Raw genomic sequence first — 5,512 nt, forward strand, 5'->3', positions numbered from 1 at the left:
TCCATTTTTTTCTTTCTTTTCTGTATATGAAAATAATCCATGCCATATTAGCACAGAACCACAAGCAACTTCTGTGAACCTTAGTGTAACATTTTCATTTACAACTCATAGTAGTAATCTTATCACAATACTCATGTACAGTCAATTTTTTTTTTTCCCAAAGAGATGATTAATGAAGCCCCACATGGGAAGGCCAACTCCGGTGTATAACATACATCGAGCATGTTTGACTAAGCTTAAAAAGTTTACTTATAAGTGAATGTGTATTAAAATAAAGAATCCTTTTATCAAATATATTCTGAAATACATCTGTTTTTTTGAAAGGAGGTAAGATTTACTTTCAGAAAAAATAACTTTTTATACTTCAAATTTTCAATTATCCAAACATGTTTGGAGATATAAAGTTACTTAGAAGTAAATTTACTTGTTGTAAATTTAACCAAACATGCTCTTGTCTACTTAATAAGAGTATAAAAACGGATATGAAAATTACAAAACCCAAAAAGAAATAATGGTAAATATAATTAACCTGTAAGGACACATCAAAACAATCGAATGTACAAAAGACAATCCTTAAAAGGGCTAGTAATTAGAAGTATATATCATAATAAGCATCCAAAAAAACAATTAAAGTCAGGTTCATCATTTCTCTTAAGCTACGTTCGGAAAATGAATATAGGAAAAGGAAAACACTGCATTGCCATAGTACATTAAACAGGATCTACTCAGTATTGTTCTTTTAGTCCCTTTTTAGGGCGTGAAAAGCAAAATGCTCTCTATACTCAAATCAAGGAATTCAAACCCAAATTTGGGAACTTTGATTAAATACTAATACAAGTGGTGTATTGCATAACAAGAAGCATAGCTTGAAAGTTTACTGAGTAGCGCCTGGCATTACCCTTTTTCTTACCCTTACGGTCATTTTCATCATGACTTACTAGAAAGGGACCAAAAGGGTAATTCTCTGGGGCCAGAAGAGTCTTTTTCAACCAGAGACGATTTTAGAATAGGCTACCAGTAAATGTAGTAGCAACACTGATACAGCCAACTTTCCTACAACAATTGAACATACATAACTTATCAACAATATTCAGCTTCAGAAAGAAATATACACTCTTAAAGGAATGAATACCTGAAAAGGGATGAACTAACTACCAAGAACGGGGAAATATTATTTCCCTTATCCATATTTTTCTTTTCAAGAACACTTGGAATTAAGAAAATATCAATGCTAAGTCATTTCCTTTTATCAATGCATTAAAATATTAGTATAATATCATTATCCAAGGAAAGAAAAACTTAAACAAAAAAAAAAGAAGAAGAAGAAAAGAAAAGAAACGACCAACTGGTCGTGAACACAAATTTAGCAAAGACAATCCAACAAGGGATGACCAAAGTCACTTTTGCCAGGGACACTGTCTGCAGTTACATTGGACAAATCAACAACAGAGGATGGAGTGGTGACAGAGATGAGCTTGAAGGCAATATGAGGGGGAGGGGGGTTGTTATGAGTGGCTAGAGATTTTGTTCTGTGAATCTTATTCAACTAAATCCTCCGACTTCTTGAACTCTGTTACCCTCTGAGACATCCATTCCTCATTCTCTTTTTGTTCTCACCATGGGTAGTTTTAAGAAACTACCTTCACCCCCTTCTACTTAAATTCAAACTTCCGGTTGACTGTTCATCTGCAAGAATCACAAAAGTTCGACTCGTTGCTACAAAATTAATGCAATACCATTTTTTATGTTTCAAGCACTTTAGTACTATTCAAATGGATTGATCCAGGCAAACAATATACAGAGGTGAAAAATTAACAGACTAGTGAAGAAGTGTGGTGGGAAAAAAATAAATGGATAGACTATGTGTGATTTAACCCCCCAAAAAAAATAATAATAATAAATAAATAAATAAATAATATATATATATATACAGGATTTGGACTAACTCGCACATGCTCGTGCGCACATATATACAAAGAAGGGAGAGTGAGGGAAGGGAAAGTTAAGCCAATGTTTGGCTCATGTGCATATAAAAATTCAATGTACTTTTTATCTTTACATTTCGAGGGATTCATAAGTACTATCTACATATTCATCACTCATCTATCCATTTATAATTCAAACCATTTATAAATACTTTCTAAACATGCTTTGAGATAGATAACTGACTAATTTCATTACTCTGTAGTGCCGGTCAGACCCAAAAAAGTATTATTAAAAATTACTCGCACCCGTATCTAATAATTCTTCACTGTGAGGCCAAACAAATTCAAATTCTAAAAAACTTGTAATAACATGTGTTTTGCCTTCAATTCCACTTGTACCATTACTAGAACTCCTGTATCATAACTAAGATGAAGCTTATGATATTGATTTATGTAAAGAGAGAGTAATATTAAACTTCTATTGTGACCTCATATGCAAAGTGGCAAACATACAAGATCTTTAGCATTAACCATACAAGAAAAGTTTAATGTTCCATTATTCTAACTATTACCTCTGTCCACTAGGAACCACCAGCTTATATTTAAATTATGCAAATGAAAAAATTTACACTGTAGATTGTCGTGCTATTTTACGGTAATCAGCATTAAATAATATTTTCAGAGTAATTGCCTTAGACTTCCTTTACACATTTTGTTTTGACAGAGAATGAAGTTTTCCTGCCAACTCTCTTGTTGGTCAAGTAGAAATCAGGAAACTTCATTACCTAGTAACCTCTGTATGTAAAAGGGAATGTATTAGAGGAAGGCATTTGAAGGTAAAAAAGGGTAAATAGTAAGCATTTAACTTCCCTTTTGTTTGCGAGGGGACAGAAACATGCAGCTTGTATAAGGTTGCAGCAAATCCGGGGAACGAAAGCTCAAAATCCGTAACAAGTTATGCTAGGAAAAATGGAAAAGGAAACTATATTTCTACGTGCCATAAATCAACAACTATTTTCGAATTTTTGAAGGCTAAAGTAATATCCCAGATACAAGGAGTCAGAAATAATGAAGTCGCATTTTCGTCAAATGATGAACACCAGAAGTGTAGTTAGTCAGACATCAACTTTTCTGATTCAATGATCAAAAGAATACAAGGAACAAATAAATATACAATTCTGATCATACATACCCAATCACATGTTTCAGTAATATCCTATATTTGACTTCAAATTTGACTTTCGTTGTGATCACTCTACTACTAAACATGTCACCAAATCTTCAATCTAGAATTCTAGGTTTTTGAACTATTGATAAGAACTTCCATTCAAAAATTATGCAGTCAATCCTTCAAATCAGTTGGTTGATCTCGTTTTCCAAAAACTTACCTACTTTTAGCGCAGTAGTAAAGTGCAATAACGTAAAGCAGTAAATAATAATTATTAGCAGCAATTGTTAAACAATTATTGTGTGGTCAAAAGCATGACATGTCAAGATTAAAAGGAAATATAAATTCATCTCACAGGCATGGTCTATGAGTTCTTAACATCCAATTTAGCCTCTCCACTTCTAGATTTACCAAAAATAGCATTGTGGTTTTGAATACTAAACAGCAGCTAGTTTCAAAATTATAGTAGTATACTCAGTTGCTTTCAAAAAATTTAAGGACTTACCTCTCTTAGTTTAATAATTTAGCTATTAAAAAAATTACCTAATCTTACTAATGCAGATAGCCTTGACTTATTATCGGAAGGGGAATAAATTACTTCCTTTCCATGAGCATAAACATGAGGCTTAGGAAGAGTTATGCCATTTTACCAGATTGTTTTACCAGAGTTGTGCCAGATTTTTCCAATTACCAATGAAATGCTTCCAAGTGTTAACCCGACACAATTCTGGTAAAATCAATCTAGTAATATAGCATAACTCGTTCAGGAAATAGTCATAACTTCCTCAGCACTTTATCCAGGGCCAAAATAGTGAATACTCTTGAGAGAATCAGTATTTACAATGAATCAGAAATGTCATTTTTAGCCCACCAGATATCAAACTTAAGTGAACTAAACCTTAGTTCCCTCAGCTTCGGTGCAACAACCCAGAAAGGTAATAGCATGTGCATACTGAATTACTCTCTGTTTCATGAATAATGATTATGGGGAAGAGAGAGAGAGAAACGAATTCGATGAATGTTAAACTATTTGTAGATCTGTATTCCTAAATGAACATCATCATTTCCTAAATTTTTTGTCAAATAAACTAATTACTTCCTAATTTTGATAATATATACAATTTACATATCGTAACACAAACAAAATCCCCAATTCAGGCGACAAAATAAACCGTACACGAAAACACAAAATTTCCAAGTCCTATCTGACAATTCATAATTGGGTCGTCAATTTGGACAAAGAAACAATCAGTATAATAGCGTTGAGGGTTGTTGGCGAACCTTATGAAAGACTTCAAGCTCCATAGTCAAATGAGAATTAGCAATCGGAAACGACTTTGGCGCGCTAAATTTCAGATTCGAGAAAAGTAGCTTTCGAAGAGGAATAACGAAAGTTAACATCAATTGGTTCGTCAACTATTGTGAATTGTGTCTGGTTCAATTTTCTATTAAAAGTTATACAATTTCTAAGTGCTTTTTTTAGTGAAAACATCATTTATTTTTTTCCAATTATAGATTTTAATTATAATTGTACCAAGCTTCCAAGAAAGTTAAAAAGATGCAAAAGACCAATTGGCCTCACTCTTAATTTATATTTCATTGTAAAAATCATTATTTTTATCCATTTTAATTTAGTTTGCCTTAATATCAATAAATATGAACTACTTTTATTTAAATAATTATTTAGCCCTTATTTGATTCTTATTATTTTCAAAATACATTTTTCTTTTTTCTTTTTTAATCAAACATTTTTGATAAAATAATACTATACGCAAATTCAAAACTTTTTCTTATTTTTTAACAACAAATTTCCATCAATTTATTATTTCAAATTATATTTTTCAATAAAAATAGGGCTTAAACAAGCTGTTAATGTATGGTGTACTAGAAAAAAAATTAATTTATATTTCCAACTAGAGTGATGCTATATGTACATAATTATTCACAAATGAGATTTAGACTTTCTTTTTGATGTTGCTATCACATAAAAACATAAACTTTGATGCTTAATAGCTAAATACACGACAATTGAATAATAAGGCAAGATCATAAATATGGTATACGGTGAGTAGAAAAGTGGACTTAATACAATGAATTCAAAAGCATCAAACCTCTCTTATTTGGAAGAATCGAAACACGTCAAAATGATACCTTCCTTGCCTAAAAATGGTTGGATTTTGGGTCTTTTCTTTCTTTTTATTCGATTAATAAGAATAAATTCAAATCACTTAAAGCGAATGGACATTATGATTTAAAAGGACAATATCTCAATATTAACAACTAAGGCACATCTCATCATAGAACTCGAAAACCATGCCATCCAATTCATTATTGTATAATATATTTACATAAGGATTTATATACACATGATGTGACGAGATATTATTGGGTTAGAATTTCTTTAATTAAAAAAAAAAAA

At 31.4% G+C, this 5,512-nt stretch overlaps 1 long non-coding RNA gene across 1 annotated transcript; it reads right to left on the reverse strand.

Moving 5' to 3' along the window:
- Nucleotides 1–898: 898 nt before the first annotated feature.
- LOC111408085 lies at nucleotides 899–4,577 on the reverse strand. The gene is made up of 2 exons (XR_002705280.1): nucleotides 4,375–4,577; nucleotides 899–1,053 (listed from the first exon to the last, which is right to left on the reverse strand). It is a non-coding gene; the product is annotated as an uncharacterized LOC111408085 (long non-coding RNA).
- Nucleotides 4,578–5,512: the final 935 nt, after the last annotated feature.

The sequence above is a fragment of the Olea europaea genome, chromosome 13, assembly GCF_002742605.1.
Source record: "Olea europaea var. sylvestris chromosome 13, O_europaea_v1, whole genome shotgun sequence".
In the NCBI taxonomy this organism is placed as follows: domain Eukaryota; kingdom Viridiplantae; phylum Streptophyta; class Magnoliopsida; order Lamiales; family Oleaceae; genus Olea; species Olea europaea.